Raw genomic sequence first — 18,790 nt, 5'->3', positions numbered from 1 at the left:
ATTATTTATTATTTATTTATTAATTATAGCAAAAAGTACAAAATATTGTGTGTTTTTTTTTTCAAAATTGTCAAACTTTTTTTTGTTTATAGCGCAAAAATGAAAACTGCAGAAGTGATCAAATACCATCAAAAGAAAGCTCTATTTTTGGGGAAAAGGGGACATGAATTTTGTTTGGGTACCACATCGCATGACTGCTCAATTATCAGTTAAAGTGACGCAGTGCCGTATTGCAAAACATGGCCTGGTTAGGAAGGGGGCAAATCCTTCTGGGGCTGAAGTGGTTAACTAACTTTCCATATAGGTGCCATGTACAGAAATTATGCACTGATGGTTTTGTTTTTTGTTTTTTCTTTTAAGGAAAACGTATTTGTTTTATTATGGGCAACCAAAATTAAAAAAAAAAAAAACACTATGGCCGATGGTACATATGTGTTCTCCCTCCTGCCTCCTTGGCACTTTCCAGTAGTACAAATGTTAGAAAAAAATTCTTACTTTAAATGTTTATACAAGTTGAACATTTTCTAAATGTTTATGGTAACTATGTTCATGGTACTATGGTAATCTGGAAATTCTAGTTGCTAGCTTATAAAGAAGGCATACTACAGCATATTTTTAGAGCAGTGAATATCACATTCACCAAATGTTCACTGGTGGTGAACCAGGGAATGTTTGGTGAAATTCACATTCGATGCTCTATAAATGTGCTCCGCATGGGAAGACTAATGCATTAAAGTGACTATAATCTTAGTAAACAGCATACTTTTAAATGCTTTCAAAAGCTTAGATATATAGTATGTAATTTTGTCAACGCAAAATTAGATTTGTCTGCCTCTTGCTCACTATTCTCTTTTCATAAAAGGGTGGATTATCATATTCTGTATCCATTTAACCCTTTTCAGCACGTGGTTTATTGCTTTTTAGCTCAGTGACTTCTGCTGTCACTCACATTTGATGAAATTCTTAGATATGCATTTAGCTATGTTTGCCTATTAGATCATATTATTTTCAGTGATCACTAATCCATGGTAATACATTTTTTTTTTTTTTAAATCTGTATTCAGCACAGAAGTAACAATTACTGGCCACAAATGTTGTGAGATTTTAAAAAACTGTTTTAAAAATGGTTACGTCCCATTTGCAATGTACTTTTGATGCAATCATTCTTCCTGTCTAACGAGTTCTTAGTCATGTTGTACTTTGTTCCCATAACACATCCTCAGAGAATTGTTCACTAATGGATATTTGATATTTGAATTGCTAAACACATTCACGTAGATCCCTCCTATACGGTCGTGTTCTTTTTTTTTTTCCTGTAAGGGTTGGGCAAATACCCAGGCTTCTAAATTCAGATTCATAACCTCTACACCATTCTTTTACAATGTTGTGGCATGGCAATTTGTATCACATTTAGGACCACGTTTATAAGCTTAAGGTGTTGAGTTTGGAAATGTTATTCTGAATGAATACTTTGCCATCTTCAGATAAATTGGGCTGCTAGGCCTATGGCAGTGTTTTTCCTAATATATACCAGTCCTTAGTGCCATGTATATAGTTACATACATAGTTAGTAAGGTGAGTGAGTGTGGGTGAGTGTCTACAAATGTTCCTATCCCTGTACACTGTGTCTCATTAAGATGCTCATCTATTATTATTTATTTAAGGTACCCATATAGTGCTGTCAATTTTACACAGCGATCCACACATACATCGCACACTCACATCGGTCCCTACCCTCAAGGACCCCACAACCCAAGGTCCCCAACTTACATTCACATACTAGGACAAATTTTGGACAGAAGCCAATCAACCTACCAGCATGTCTCTGGAGGTGATTCTGTTGCTGTTTCTTTTATCCTAAACGAGTAGTAATGTCACCTCACCCTAAGATTCAAAGAGTCACTTTGATGTATTTAACCCTATAATCTGCATCACACCATTCCTGCTAAGTACACCTGGAAACTGGAACAGGATTATGCCTGATTTCTAAATACAAGATCTCTAAAGTTCTCAGCTTAACCACTTTCAGACCGGACCAATTTGCTGGTCAAAGACCAGACCACTTTTTGCGATTCGGCACTGCGTCACTTTAACTGACAATTGCGCGGTCGTGCGACGTGGCTCCCAAACAAAATTGACGTCCTTTTTTTCCCACAAATAGAGCTTTCTTTTGGTGGTATTTGATCACCCCTGCGGTTTTTATTTTTTGCGCTATAAACAAAAATAGAGCGACAATTTTGAAAAAAACGCATTCTTTTTTACTTTTTGTTATAATAAATATCCCCCAAAAATATATAAAAAAACATTTTTTTCCCTCAGTTTAGGCCGATACGTATTCTTCTACATATTTTTGGTAAAAAAAAATCGCAAAAAGCGATTATTGATTGGTTTGCGCAAAAGTTATAGCGTTTACAAAATAGGGATAGTTTTATAGCATTTTTATTAATAATTTTTTATTATTTTTTTTTTACTAGTAATGGCGGCGATCTGCGATTTTTATTGTGACTGCGACATTGTCGGGGACCCATCAGACATTTTTGACACATTTTTGGGACCATTGTCATTTATACAGTAATCACTGCTATATAAATGCAGTGATTCCTGTGTAAATGACACTGGCAGTGAAAGGGTTAACCAGTGGGTGGCAGTGTAGGGGTTAAGTGTTCCTAGGGGTGTGTTACTAACTGTGGGGGGGTTGGGCTTTCATTTAGTGTACACTGATCTCTGCTCCAATCACATGGAGCAGAGATCAGCGTCACTAGTTGCTAGGCAGAATGGAAAAATGTTGTTTACACAGCATTTCCTCCATTCGGCCGCTCCGTGAGACGATCGCGGGGATGCCCGCGGCGATCGAGTCCGCGGGTCCCGTGACCGGACTCACGGGGGTCCCGACCAGCATGGGAGCGCGCCGCCGGCGGCGCGCTCCCGATGGCAGGGCGGCATCGAATATTGGACGTACCTGTACGCCAATATGCCTGCCCGTGCCATTCTGTCGACATACATCGTCGTGCGCTGGTCGGGAAGTGGTTAAGGTGACATAAAATCAAAATAGTGAAGAATCAATCTTAAAGCGGAGTTCCACCCAAAAATTGAACTTCCGCTTTAAGTGACGGTGACCCCCTGACATGCCACATTTGGCATGTCATTTTTTTGGGGGAGGGAGCGGATACACTCTTTTTAGGGGCATCCAGCTCTCACTTCATCCAGGAGCCGGAAGGAAGTTTAACTCTCCCCCCTCCCCTCCGTGCAATAGCCAGTGATGGCTGCAGAGAAGAGGAGAGAGTGCTTGGCAGTGGCTAATAACGTGGTAAAGCCTGGAGTGGTGACGTCACCCATAGGCTCCTATGGCCTAACCATTGTTGCTGCTCCCTCGTCCCCTTTGCAGCTGCCGCTGACTGACACATAGAAGCTGGATCACCTGACCAGACTGAAGTGGGCTGAAAATAGGTACGTATACAGATTTTTCTTTCACAGGCTAGTCAACACATGTGCTAGGAAGGAGAGGTAGTTAGGTTTAGCCTAAAATTCTACTTTAACCTTTTATGGCTAAAAAACATTTTAAATAGAGACCACTTTCAGAACATATTGCATTAATAAGCATCACCTCCTTTATTTATAAATTAACTTTATGCAGCTTTCTCATCTATTATAATCACACTGATCAGCACAGCCCATTCACTGTCCATGTAGGTCTAATATATGGCACAAACCTTCATACCGTATAGCAGATATAAAAATAGCTGCTTGCTAGCTTTGCCAACATAAATTTTTTTCTGTATTATCAGGCAATTAATACAAATGGAGCCCCAAATAAATGTATTAAACACATTTTAACAACTCTAATCTTCAAGTTTATACTTGCGTGTTTGGGGTTTGTCAGTTATAGCAAATGCCTGTTATGCAAATTCACAATATTAACTTGACGTTGTTATAACGAATATGTCTTATGCAAAACACATCCTCATAGGTGTATTTTTTATAATTTTAACATAAAACAATATTTCTTTTAAATGGTAGTTTAGATAAATTGCCACACGCCAAATTATACTTTACAACATAACATACTAGAAAGGTATTCAAAACATGAGAAGAATTTAGAAACAGTTCAGTTAAAAAATGAACCAGAAATTTGGTTTACTACAGATTAGGATGGACAGAAAATAGATACAACATGACTTAAATGATACAATTGTTTATATGATATTAATATTGAAGAAAATGCAATGCTTGGAAGTGTAACTTACAATTGCAGCGGACTCCGGAGACTCTGCAGCACGGTAATGACTTTGTTCAGTGTGAATAGATATGGGTGTGTTATTTAAGATGTGATGTCATCTCTTATTTTACTAGTCCAACCTTATGTTGAGAAATAATGTAGTTTACCTTGCAGTTAATGATATGACTAAACAGCCTGAGTTAATCTGTACAGCAAATATACTCTGTTGCAGGCTCTTTGTAATTTATCAAGCAATGTCATGTTTTAAATGTACCAATGACACATTATCATGCTTCCTGGTTACATAATTGTAAAGGAAGAAGAAAAACACAAGGCAAACAAAAAAGGAATTTCTGGCCAGTGTTAAAGTGGTTGTAAACCCTCTACTACCACTTTTACCTACAGGTAAGCCTGTAGGTACCATGAATATCTCCTAAAATTGCCCCTTTTGGGAGATATTCACTGTATCCGCATGTGCCAACGTCGGCACATGTGCACTGAAGAAACGCCTTGCTCGTGCCTTTTCTTTAGGAGCTGTGCTGTGACCGGCGGCTCCCGCGCGCATCGTGGCTCAGGCCAATCACAGCCCGCAAACCCGGAAATAAGTCTGGAAGACATGTCGCCAGTCACAGCGGTGTACGGGGACCACTGCAACAGCTTCGATCTAAGGTACGTATTTCATAATGAGCTCGTATGCTAAGCAATCTAGCTCATTATTAAGGTGACCAGATTTTTAAAATGAAATCCGGGGACATTTTTTAAAAAATTTTTTTACTAGTAATGGCAGCAATCAGTGACTCATAGCGGGACTGTGTTATTGCGGTGGACAAATCGGACACTAATGCCACGTACACACGACCAGTTTTCCCGTTGGAATAAACTCCGAAGGTTTTTCCGAGGGCGTTCCGCTGAAACTGTCTTGCATACATACGATCACACCAAAGTCCGACCGTCTAGAACGTGGTGACGTGCAACACATATGACAGGACTAGAAAAATGAAGTTCAACAGCCAGTAGCCAATAGCTGCCATCTCGTACTTTCTTCAGAGAATGCGTTGTTTTTGGTCCGTCGGAACAGCATAAAGACAAGCGGTTTTCCCGATAGGAATTGATTCCGTTAGAAGTATTTAAAACATGTTCTATTTCTAGGTCCATCAATTTTTGGGAAAAAAAGTCTGCTGAGGCCCACACACGATCGGAATATCCGATGAAAAGATTTTTCTGTCGGAAATTCCGCTCGTGTGTACACGGCATTAGTAACACTTTGTGGGAACCAGTGACACTAATACAGCGATCAGTGCTAATAATATGTAGTGTCCCTGTACTAATGACAGTGGCTGGGAAGGAGATAACATCTAGGGCAATCCACGGGTTAAATGTGCGCCTAACATGTGTGGGCCAGGTGCTTTTACTAAGGGAAGACATGGATCCCTCTACCTACTTTGCAGGAACACAGTAGGATTGGATCTGTTTCCCCTCTATTCCTGCTGCTGGACATCGTCAGCTGAGCTCAGCTGCCTCTCTCTCCCCGTCGCCACCGCAGCCACCTGCCTGCCTCACAGCCTCTCAGGTCTCACTCTCCGGGCCCCCGGCTACTACTGGGTGGGGAGCGGAGGAAAATGACTCTGCCGGGGAAGCCAAGGAGATAAGCAGGCAGGCGGCTGGTTGGGATTTGAGCCAAGGCAGAAGAACATGTGAGCAGAGCTGAATGGGCGTGTGCCGGAATCTGAAGAAATAGTCCATCCGCTCTGACCAGCACATCATCATCAGAAAGGGACACAGATAATGGAAAAAATACACCCCCTAAGCTATTAGGAGCGGGGGTGTTTAATTCAGATTTTGTTTTAGTTTTTATTCTGCACTGACTGTCTTTGAAAATTGCCTCAGCTCCTGTTGAAGCCAAATTCGGGGACAAAACCGGGGACAGACTTGGTCCGGGGACAGTGTCCCCCATCCCGGGACTGTCCCCTGAAACCGGGGACATCTGGTCATCCTATCATTATGCCTTTGTCTTGCAGGTTGTTCTTTTTTTGAGAGAGAGAGTTTACAACCATTTTAAAGAATAGATTTAAAGTGGTTGTAAACCCTTACAAACCACTTTGACCTACAGGTAAGCCTAGATTAAGGCTTACCTGTAGGTCCAAGAAATATCTCCTAAACCTATATGGTTTAGGAGATATTTGCCCGAAAAAAAAAACGTAGACAGCGGCGTGCAGGCGCACTGAGCGCGGCATTTCCAAGAATGGAGCTGCCGCGCGTGTCGACTCCCGTGCGCATGCGCGGGAGTGACGTCATCGAGGCTTCGCCGAATGACAGCGGCGGAGCTGCGAGACGCCACCAACAAGATGGATGCGGCGGACTACAGGGGACAGCGGCGACTTCGCTGGCTCCTGTGTCAGGTAAGTGACACATAATGGACTACTATGCGATGCATAGTAGTCCATTATGCTTTGCCTTTGCAGGGAATGAAAGAGGAAGTAAACTCATCAGGGTTTACTTCCTCTTTAAATATGCATGCCCCTTTTCCCCCCGGGTTTTTTCTTAACAAATGACCCAAATAAATGCATTCTGTCCCACATATTGTAACATTAATTTTTAGATTTTGTTGGAAAAAGAATATTTGTCTGTAATTTATTTGAAAGTTCTTTTAACACATTATAAGGTGTTCTATTCCTCGGGTATTAGGGAAACACAATTCAAATAATAAGTGCACATAGAACTTTATTATTTTGACAATTGATGAATTGTTTTTTTTTTTGTTTGTGTATATTTGGATATCATTTCATTATCACTTGAGGATTTATATAGTATTAGCACTTTGGTCACTGAGAAAGCACATTTTTTTATTTTTTATTATCACTGTGTGGGAACATATTTCATGTTGGCAGCTACCCACTAGTGTTAGTTATTGGTTTGCGCATTAGTACATTCATACTACAATTCAATATCCACAGACATGTTAGTCTGGTAATAGGTCCATGTCGCAGGCCCAATACTTCTTACCCTTTTGTCGTTGTTAGGGCTCAGGGTAGAAGGAATGCTAACACTCACTGGTAACTTTCTGTGCCTCCTGGGTGAGACCTGCAGGGCTGGATGAGCCGTTGTCCCACTACACTTGTCATGACATGGCTATGCTCCTTTAGCTTGTCCTCAAAGTTGATGTAAACCCGATTGATGAAATGTAAGCTGAGCACATATATCTGCAGTGTTTTCTTATCTCTCTGCAAAGCACTATGTCCGGTAGCTGTCTCCTGCTCTGTTCTTCTTCTGTTATCAGCCAGATAACTTTTGGAAACTTCTTCGTCAACTGAGATAAAAGCAGCCTGAGTTTTGTGTTTGGGAGGATGCTATAAATAGTTTAGCAGAGTGCTGAAATATTCATTGAACAGCTCTGAAATTCTCTACCTATGAGGAGAGGGAGTGTGTGCCTTTCCTCCAATCAGCTATCCTGTTTGTATGCCCAGGCTTCACCACAGTGCTAAATAGGAAAATAAAATCTTTAAACACAATCTGAACTTTCTAAAGAATTTACACTATAAAGCTGAAGACAGCAGCTATACATGTAAAACGTTTATGTAGGGAGATTTGTTTCATCCCTGTGTATCATCTGAGGCTGTTCACTTCACTGGATATATGTGAGGATTTACATCCACTTTAAGCAAGAGTAAGAGTGGGCTAGGTTGCACCAGAAGACGAAGGCCGTGCTCATGGGAAGGAATTATTTTTGTTACTTACCACACTGATGGTCCCTACCTGAGCATATGGAGGTCTTGGTATGTGGAAGAAAGTTCATACTGCGGCAGATTTCAGCACTGCGCAGAAAGAAAAATGAAAGACTCTGAGAAAGAAGTGAACAGATCGTAGACATATGGCAAAACTTCCTTCCTCCTCCCCTAATTCACTACCCATTCGCATAAGCAAGGGAAAACAGAAGATGTTTCCAGTGCAAAACCCACTCCACGCATGTGTGAGTCTGGCCATGTCATAACAAAGATAGCCACCAAACGGGGGTCCTCTGCACAGTGCATGTGTGTACACCATAGCTGGTCCGGAGACTGGAAATAGCCACAAAATCTTTGCCGGTTCATGCGCGCACGCCAGTCACAAGAAAAGCCACAGGAGAAAGGAAACAAATGTCAGACAAAATAAAAAATTTTTTTTAATCGCTCCCACAAAGTAAACATTACAAAGCCTTTTGAAGGTAGAAGCATGGGGGAGGTTGCTCTAGCTTTCCTTTTATAGATTTAAACAGGTCCTGTGGGTGGATATAAGGGTGGAGCTATATCACATGTATACTGCCATGTTGGCATCAGGAAAAAAGTTTGTAAAACGCTTGTTTTTTTGGTGACTAGTGGAAGCCCTTCACCTGTGAGAGAGGAGCCCTTACTGTTTAGTTAGTGCCTGGATGGCAAGAATTTTATTTTCTGTTTTGTTGTGTTTATTTTGTGTGCAACCTTTTAGGCAGGCCATAGATGGTGCAAATTTCTTTGCTGCAACCATGGCTTGCAGGAAACAAAACTTGCTTGATTCCCCCATCAACACAGGCAGTGCTGACAGGGGAATCCCTCCTGCTGAGCAATTCTCTGCTCCCAGCGGTGGAGTGGAGGTTGGTTGGGAAACTGTGCCCGCCGGGAGAAGACAGTGATTACTAGCAACTATAGCAGCGGCTAGCGGTAATTGCAAGGGAATTAGGTAGCCTGCTTATACTCAAGTTGATCGATCGACTTGGTTCATTCGGCCTGCCCACACACGTTTATAATCTCCACCAGTTCCTGTTATGTCTGTAGCACTAACCCCCGAAGGAACTGCTGGTTTTGATTGGGCCTGCACTCTACCTAGAAACCCCACTGACTTGACTCAATCCTTGACACAGCTGTGGTGCAATGTAATACAGTACAATATACAACAATGCAAAGTACCTGTATTGTACCCTCAGGATCCACTGGCTCCACCTGGTGGAGAAAAAGCAGTACGCCACACAACTGGATACGTAACCAGAAATATTGTTTACTGTAAAATATTTCAATAGGTGGTTACAGTGATTATGCTGTCATCCCAACATAGGACAACAGCACAATATATTTCAATATAACAGACTATGACAGATTATAACAGATATATATATATATAAGTGTATTTATATGGACCTGGGAGCTCCCCTTGTTTAAAGGCTATACATGAGGCCTCACTAAAGTACTTTAATCCGGGGTCTTCTTTTCTTCGCTAGCTCAAGTCACTCCTTTGTATTTGTAATCCAAAGTAAGGTGGAAGATTAAGCTGAAATGCTCCTGGTGTAATTTCAGTAACTTATTTACATGCGCTGAGGCGCCAAAGTAAATAGGCCTCAATCCTGTTCAGTGTCAGTGGATCTGCTACGCCTCCATGAAACTGCAGATTCCAGTGAGGCCTGTATGTGAGTCTGTTATGCAAAAGTTAACAAACAGTGGGCCGTAGCCCGCTCTCCAACTGGATCAGAGTTCCGCGTGATCACTATGGTCCGGTGATAGTAGCTTGTCTTTCCATTAGCTAGGCCAGATGCTCTGTATTGCTCCGCTGAATCGATCCGGTTCTCCGATTCTCCGGCGAGTGCCTTTGGACCATTTCAATCTGGCTACCGTCTTTCAGTAGTGATGGACGAACTTCCGATGGGACGTTTCGCGAACGTGAAACGCGAACGCGGCCGATAGTTTACAAACCGTAACGTTCGCGGCGGGCCCCATTGACTTCAATGGGAGGCGAACTTTACAAACCTACAGGTCAAATTTGCAGCCACAAAATAATTACTAGCTGTGCACACATAGTCCCACCACATGGCCAATGACATAACACATGTATGAGGTGAATCTGGGATCGACAACTACAAGCATTCTTTTTTTATATATATATATGAAATTCTGACAATTCAGGACTCAGGAGCGCAAGAAGGCAATGGAGGAGAGGGAAGGTCAGGGTAGTGTAAGAAGAGGGTGCAGGAGATGATCACCAGCACCGTGATATAGAGCACTAACACCTGCACCGTGATAGAGTGATCTGACACCAGCACCGTGATAGAGAGCACTGACGTCAGCAGCGTGACATAAAGCACTGACACCAGCACCGTGATATACAGCACTGACACCTGCACCGTAAGCAGCCCCAGGAGGAAGTCAGCATAGCACAGGGATGGTGGGAGCCCCTCATAATGAGCATAGCACAGGGATGGTGGGAGCCCCTCATAATATGCAGAGCAGAGGTACAGCCCCAGGAGGAAGTCAGCACAGCACAGGGATGGTGGGAGCCCCTCATAATAAGCAGCCCCAGGAGGAAGTCAGCATAGCACAATGATGGTGGGAGCCCTTCATAATGAGCATAGCACAGGGATGGTGGGAGCCCCTCATAATGAGCATAGCACAGGGATGGTGGGAGCCCCTCATAATGAGCATAGCACAGGGATGGTGGGAGCCCCTCATAATGAGCATAGCACAGGGATGGTGGGAGCCCCTCATAATGAGCATAGCACAGGGATGGTGGGAGCCCCTCATAATGAGCATAGCACAGGGATGGTGGGAGCCCCTCATAATGAGCATAACACAGGGATGGTGGGAGCCCCTCATAATATGCACAGCAGAGGTACAGACCCAGAAGGAAGTCAGCACAGGGATGGTGGGAGCCCATCATAATGAGCATAGCACCGGGATGGTGGGAGCCCCTCATAATGAGCATAGCACAGGGATGGTGGGAGCCCCTCATAATATGTACAGCAGAGGTACAGCCCCAGGAGGAAGTCAGCACAGGGATGGTGGGAGCCCCTCATAATAAGCAGCCCCAGCAGAAATATGACACTGCTCAACCTCTTCAAACAGGAGGGTACGGGCATATAGTACGTGTGCTTTTTTTGTACAAGTAAGTGAGCCAAATGAAGAAAGAAGGTCTGTGTGCTCGATTAAAAAAATCGTTTCTAGACATATACATGGTCTACTGGTCACATGTGTTGAATTCCTCCGAGATCCATGCCTTATTCATTTTTAGAAATGTGAGGTAGTTAACACTGTCGTGAGCTAGGCGAGTACGCTTATCGGTCACGATCCCCCCTGCTGCGCTGAACGTCCTTTCGGACAGGACACTGGACGAGGGGCAAGCCAACAGTTCGATTGCAAATTGGGCAAGCTCTGGCCAGAGGTCAAGCCTGCCCACCCAGTAGTCCAGGGGTTCATCACTCCTCAGAGCGTCCACATCGGCCGTTAACCCAATGTAGTCGGACACCTGACGGTCTAGGCGTTCCCTGATGCTGGATCTGGATGACACCTGTCGATGGGTCGGCTGAAAGAATGACCTCATATCCGAAGTCACCAACACATCTTCAAACCGGCCTCTTCTTGCATGCGCTGTTGGATTGGTACCCGCAACTTCTTCTCTGGGAGTGGGAATTGCTCCTCTGCCAGCGCACGCAAAAGCAGAATGCAGCATTTCTCGAAGCAAGGCCTGGAAGTGCTCCATTCTGACAGCCCTCTGTGACGGCAGTAACATTTCCGCCATTTTGTGTTTGTACCGGGGGTTTAAGTACGTTGCCACCCAGTACTGGTCCTTGACCCTTATGCTTTTTATACGGGGGTCCCTATTAAAACACTGGAGCATGAAGGCCCCCATTTGCACTAAACTGGAAGCGGTGTGGTGGCCTGGCTCCTGCTCATCATCCAGGATAATGTCGTCCTCTTCATTCTCCTCTCCCCATCCACGCACAACAACAGGGATCCCAGAAAGGTTTAAAGCATTCTCTTCTTGCTCCTCCTCCTCTGCCCCGGCACCATCCTCCTCTGACTCCTCTTCAGACTCCTGTTGTTCACTTCTCAGATAGAGTAGCCCCCCCTGGGAATTCATCCAGCATTGCGACTTCCTCATCTTCCCGCTCCTGCTCCTCCACAGCTTGATCAATGACACAACGCAATGCACGCTCCATAAAGAAGGCATAAGGTACTGTGATCTCCTCAAATGGCCGCAGAAGTCTGCATGCATCGCACATGAGCAGCCACTGGTGCAGTGAAAAAAAACCCAGATCCCCAGAACCTGTTCTACCGCAGAGTTCATACAGGTAGACGTTAACTGCACATTTCTGCTGGAGCAGCCTATCAAGCATATAGAAGGTTGAGTTCTGTCGCTTCAGGCAATCGCAAATAAGACGTCTGACCGGCAGATTGTGTTGCTGCTGAATGTCAGCAAGGCGAGCCATGGCCGTGTAAGATCTTCTGAAATGGGCCGAGATTTTTCTTGCCTGCCGCAAGATGTCCTGGACCCCAGGGTATTTGACAACGAAGTTTAAGACGTGTGCCATGCATGGCACGTGCGTCATTTTGCCCTGTTTCAATGCGCTAAGCAGATTGGCACCGTTGTCACACACCACTTTACCAACTGTCAAATTGAGCGGTGTTAGCCACTGATCTGCCTGTGAACGCAAAGCTGAAAGGAGTGCCGGGCCAGTGTGGCTCTTGGCTTCCAGGCACAACAGACACAGCACGGCATGGCAACGTCTCACCTGGCATGTCGAATAGGTTCTGGGGAGCTTGGGCAGTGCAGCGGAAAAGACGCTAGCAGCAGAAAAGGAGGAGTCAGCTGAGGAGGAGAGGGAGGAGGATGGAGTAGGAGGAGGAGGAGGAGAAGAAGAGCCAGGCCTGCATGCAATCGGTGGCGGTAAAACCAAATCTACACGGGTACCACGGGTTACATGCTTGACGGCCGTCAGAAGGTTCACCCAGTGGGCAGTAAAAGTGATATACCTTCCCTGCCCGTGTTTGCTAGACCATGTGTCTGTGGTCAGATGTATCTTCACACCGACACTGTGTGCCAGAGATACATTCACTTGCCGCTGAACATGGCCATATAGCTCTGGGATGCCCTTCTGTGAGAAATACTTCCTTCCTGGGACCTTCCATTGTGGTGTTCCAATGGCCACAAATTTTCGAAAGGCCTCCGAGTCCACCAGTTTATATGGCAGTAGTTGGTGGGCTATCAGTTCTGACAAGCCAGCTGTCAACCGTTGGGCAAGAGGGTTATCCGGCGTCATAATTTTTTACGCTCGAACATTAGGCCCAAGGAGGACTGCCTTTTTGCAGAAAAACGTGAGCTTGGCCTGATGGAAGGTAGAGTGGAGGACAATTGTGAGGAAAGAGGAGAAGGAGAAGTAGAAGACTAGGCTGGACGGTGAGAGCCTGGAGTGTGGCTTTGTGTGTTCCGTTGCTCACACTGGGCTCAGTGATGGCAGCTCATGTGCCTTCTTAAGACGGTCGTCCCTAGGTGAGCGTTGGGCTTACCGCGACTAATGCGTTGACTGCAAAGATTGCAGATGGCAACACTATTGTCAGCAGCGGACACATTAAAAAAAGCCCACACTGCGGAGCCATGTGCCGGCGTCCTGGGAGTGCAAGATGTGACCGTACATGGTTGATGACTCGCTCCTGATACATTAGCAGTCTGCTTTGTCCCTCCTGTGCAATGTAAGTTATTCCTGCTTCTCCTCCCTATCTGCTGGTCCATATCTCCCTCTGAACTCCCCTCCTCTTCTTCTCTTGTGGGCACCCACGTGACATCACTAGACACGTCATCATCGACGTCACCTTCCCCACCGCTATAATTAGAGATCTTGGAGTAGGCAGCAACACCGGTGACCAACCTCCTCCTTGGGCTGATCTGGGTACTGTCATCAGACTGCTGAGTGGCGGTTGTTGTTACCTCCTCTTCCTGATCCAATGCCAAGAGTGGCTGCGCATCAGAAATGTCTTGATATGGATCGGAAAATAATTCCTGTGACTCAAGCGGAAGGTATGTGGTGGTGGTGGTGGCGGTGTTGTTGGTGGTAGTGTCTTTGGGGGTGCACATAGCAGAGAGTGAAGAAGAGGGTGCAGATCGAGAGGATGAGAGGAGTGCAGAAGAGTAAGGCTGAGTGAGCCACTCAACCAATTCTGGTGCTTCCTTTGACGTAATCGCACGCACCTTCTGCAATTTCCCACTTTGGCTCAAGCCTGTTGCTCCTGCCCTACCCCTACCGCTCCTGCGGAAGGGCCTGCCTCTTCCTCTGCCTGTCATTTTTTAAATGACCCTGTGACAAAACTCTCTACAGAAGTGCAGTATGTATGTGAAAGAAGGTATATAACACCCCGCTTCAATCTGTTGTTTTTGGGGGCCACTGGTCTATCACACCAGTTACAATACTTTTTTTTTGGATTGCGTTTGTCACTCTTTGTAGTATCGCTGCAGAACCGCTCAGCAGTCACAATGCTGCACAGTGGAAACGCACTATACTATGCTTTCTATATGTGCAAGTATTTTATACGTGTATTACACAACTATATACTGCACACCAAATAGTACACCTATACCAGTCCTTAAGGACCTTTGTGGAACTAATAGGTTGTGATTAGCAGACTGTACCTCAGTCCCTATACTGATAAAGGACTGCTGCAGAATAGGGCAGCAGTCAGCAGTAGTGCACCTCAACCCTATATATGGTAGACCTATACCAGTCCTTAAGGATTAGCAGACTGTACCTCACTCAACCCTATATAATGTAGTACGTTATACCTTACCAGTCCTTTAGAAGGACCTTTGTGGAACTAGTAGGTTGTGATTAGCAGACTGTATCTCACTCAACCCTATATACTGTAGTACACTATACCTTACCAGTCCTTAGAAGGACCTTTGTGGAACTAGTAGGTTGTGATTAGCAGACTGTACCTCAGTCCCTATACTGATAAAGGACTGCTGCAGAATTGGGCAGCAGTCAGCAGTAGTGCACCTCAACCCTATATATTGTGGACCTGTACCAGTCCTTAACGATTAGCAGACTGTACCTCACTCAACCCTATATACTGTAGTACACTATACCTTACCAGTCCTTAGAAGGACCTTTGTGGAACTAGTAGGTTGTGATTAGCAGACTGTACCTCAGTCCCTATACTGATAAAGGACTGCTGCAGAATTGGGCAGCAGTCAGCAGTAGTGCACCTCAACCCTATATATTGTGGACCTATACCAGTCCTTAACGATTAGCAGACTGTACCTCACCCAACCCTATATCCTGTACTACTTTACCATACCAGTCCTGAAAAGGACTTTTGTGGACCTAATAGTAACAGCTAATGATTAAACTGACTGTCCCTGCTGCACACAGTGTCCTGTCCCTCTCTCAGCGCTGACAAAAGACAGGCTGCTGCAACAATGACTTGAATATCAGTGCCTCAAACCTATATCCTGAACTACACCTAACACCTATACCAGTCCTGAAAAGAACTTTTGTGGACCAAATAGCTAGCGATTTGGGTCACTGCAGTCTCTCCCTGCTCCACACAGCAACCTCTCCCTATAGTGACAGAAGAAAGAATGTAAAATGGCCGCCGGATCGGGTGTATTTATAGGTTAGGGGGAATGTCCAAGTGTCCATGTGCTGTAATGTCTCAATTGGCTGTCCTGTACCCCATGATGGATGTGTCATCATAATTCAAAGTTCTTTTACACAGTAAACACGGAAGTCCGCCGGGCGAACAGCGGCAATAGTCCGCCGATCGGGCGGACGGCGAACAGCTGAAATTCGCCGCGAAACGACCACCGGGCGAACCGTTTGGCCATCCCTATTCAGGAATGCATTACGTACAGATTACAGGGTTCAGGAGTGTGCTATGCACAGAGTGCATGGTTCAGGAGTCTGATGTACGCAGGGAGCAGATTTCTGGAGTGCTTTATTTACAGAGTGCAGGGCTCAGGAGAGCACTAGGTACAGACTGCAGGTTTCTGGAGCCTTTTGCATAGGGACCAGGGTCCTGGAGTGCGTTACGCACAGAATGCAGGATTCAGGACAGTGCTAGATACAGAGTGCAGGGTTCTGGAGTGCTTTATGCACATGGTGCAGGTTTCTGGAATGTGCTATGTACAGGGAGGTAGGTTCTGGAGTGCATTATGTACAGGGATGTAGGTACTGGAGTGCGTTATGTACAGAGTGCAGGGCTCTGGAGTGCGTTATGCACAGGGTGCAGAGTTCTGGAGAGTGCTATGTACAGGGAGGTAGGTTCTGGAGTGCATTATGTACAGGGATGTAGGTACTGGAGTGTGTTATGTACAGAGTGCGGGGTTCTGAAGTGTGTTATGCACAGGGTGCAGGGTTCTGGAGTTATGTACAGAGTGCAGGGTTCTGGAGTATGTTATGCACAAGATGCTGGGTTCTGGAGTGCATTATGTACAGAGTGCAGGAGTGTGCTGGGCATAGTGTGTGGTTCTGGAGTGTGTTATGTACAGAGTGAAGGGTTCAAAAGCGCTAGTAGGTACAGAGTGCAGTCATCCACCCACATCTTACTATTGCCTTTCTCCTCTGCCCTTATCTCCCCTTCCCCATCCCCAAAGCTCCACCATCTTCAACTTGGTTACCTTTGTAAAAACAGCACCTTTCTGTAGCTGGTTCTTCTATCTACTGAAGACACAGCTTCCTTTTCCCTTTCAGTGCACACTCATTTTCAGCTCCTGAACTCAGTGATGGATGGTGAAGTTTTACGATGGTGGGGTGCCACACCCTGCCCTTGTTGACCACTCCCACTTCTCAGAAGCCCTGCCCCTTATAGACTCCAGGGATGGAGTGCGCTCAGTCGCAAAAGAGAACCGCTCCCAGCATCTCGGCCGTGGTGAGTACCTTTCTGACACCACCACAGCAAGATTGCCAACCAGCATACACCCACCCAGTACTCATAGGGGATGGGGAACACATATATGTCAGCCTCCTCCATCTCTTCTACAAGAACACTGTGAACCCACCATCATTAATTGTACTTCCATGTAAAAAGCTCTTCTCTGTTTAACTGAGGATTGTTATTCTGTAACTAGTTAACTAGTGTAACTAGAGTGTTTAGTTTATGTGCTCAGTTTACAGTCTTCATTGTACAGAGCTTGGACAACACAAAGTTGAAATGGATATCTTGTAGATAGGCAACTCCTATCCTTATATTGATTAGTGGTTCCAAATGAATAATAACTACTGCAGTAGGGAACAGACACAAAAGATACTCTCAGCATCTTTCCAAATAACTGTTCTCCTTTATTATGATGCATTTGAAGGTTTTTATACACATGGTTACTTAGGCATCACATTATTATTACAATTGTACGTTTATGGTAACAAGGGGTGTTACATAGGCAGGCTAATTCTAATCAGGACTCGAAAGAATGCAAAACATGTATTGAAAACATTATTAGTGTTGTGTGCACAGTGAGGGCATTGTGCAGTACACTTAAAATAGAATACAATTATATACATAACCTACAAATTACCATTACAGAGTTAAACAGCATGGCCATAAATTAATTTAAAATTATCTGGATATACTGAATGCCTTGGGGATGCCTATGTGTTGTGTGATGTGATGCCTTGAGAGATGTCTGTAATCTGCGGGGGACTTGGCCAATTCCCTCATACACTCACTGATTCTTCTGACCTCTTTTGTCACCTTTCTTATGCCCTGCACACAATCCCCCTCCCTACAGGCTACCAGCTTCCCTCTCCAAACAGTTTTACAAGATCAGCTCCACTCATCTCCCTCCCTGCATGTCACCAGCAGCTGTCGGCAGTAGTCCTGCTCTGCACTTAGCTCTTTCAGCATTCCAGGTGATGAGGGTGGGGGGAGAGAAGCTGAACGAAGAGGGCACAGAAAGAACAGGCAGGGAGAGAGGAGACATAAAGGAGATTTGGGGCTTCTAAATACATACAAGTGGCCGATCTCATAGAAGCTGAGCAGACAGAGCCACGGTGGTGGAAGGAGCTTTCCCCACCTCTCCCCGAGTTAGCCCCCCCCCCCCAATCTTTGTTAGATCAGGTTAGATCAACCGTTGTTTGCGTTAAATCTCACAAAGAAGAAGCAATATTAACAGTTATTTGCAGGGGAGCTAACCCATAATCAGCCCCCCTTATCACATTTTCTGGCCAAAAATCATTCCGGCTGATAGATATTCGTTAGATCCGGTAAGATCAAGTGGTTTTAACATTAGATCTCACATAATTAGAGACTTATTGAGTGATTAATGAGGGGAGCTGGCCCCTCCTTTTCAAATTTTCTGGCCAAAAATCCTCTAAACTAATAGATATTTGTTAGATCCGGTAAGATCAAGTGGTTTTAACGTTAGATCTCACATCATTTCAGAGATATTCCACATCCAAATAGAGATATTAGGTGGTACATATGGATGGGTTAGCCCCCCCACATGCAATTTTCTGCCCAAAAAATCATTCAGGCTAATAGATATTCATTAGATCTGGTAAGATTAAGTGGTTTTAACGTTACATCTCACATTTCAGAGATATTCCACATCAAAATAGAGCTATTAGGTGGTACATAAGGACGGGTTAGTCCCCCTTATCAAATTTTCTGGCCAAAAATCATTCAGACTAATAGATATTCGTTAAATCTGGTAAGATCAAGTGGTTTCAGTGTAAGATCTCACATCATTTCAGAGATATTCCACATAAAGATAGAGATATTAGGCGGTACATAAGGATGGGTTGGCCCCCCCTTATCTACAGTAGCTGGCTCAAAACCAATGACACAAAGAGACAGCAACGAAAGTCCA

The 18,790-nt window shown here is 44.7% G+C and overlaps 1 protein-coding gene across 2 annotated transcripts in view; it reads right to left on the bottom strand.

The window, feature by feature from the left end:
* LOC143924505 (lipopolysaccharide-induced tumor necrosis factor-alpha factor homolog) overlaps positions 1–4,381 on the bottom strand; it is a 153,996-nt gene extending 149,615 nt beyond the window's left edge. The window contains exon 1 of one of the 2 annotated variants that reach the window (XM_077448846.1): positions 4,245–4,381. The gene's annotated coding sequence lies outside the window, so the exon portion shown is untranslated. The remainder of the gene's footprint in view (positions 1–4,244) is intronic. The other variant, XM_077448847.1, reaches the window with a different exon arrangement.
* Between the last annotated feature and the right edge of the window lie 14,409 nt (positions 4,382–18,790).

This window comes from Lithobates pipiens, unplaced genomic scaffold, assembly GCF_037356315.1.
Source record: "Lithobates pipiens isolate NorthernLeopardFrog02 unplaced genomic scaffold, aLitPip1_a1.2 Scaffold_22, whole genome shotgun sequence".
Taxonomy (NCBI): Eukaryota; Metazoa; Chordata; class Amphibia; order Anura; family Ranidae; genus Lithobates; species Lithobates pipiens.
Note: the sequence above shows the minus strand (reverse complement) of the source record. Positions and strands in the feature narration are given on the sequence as shown.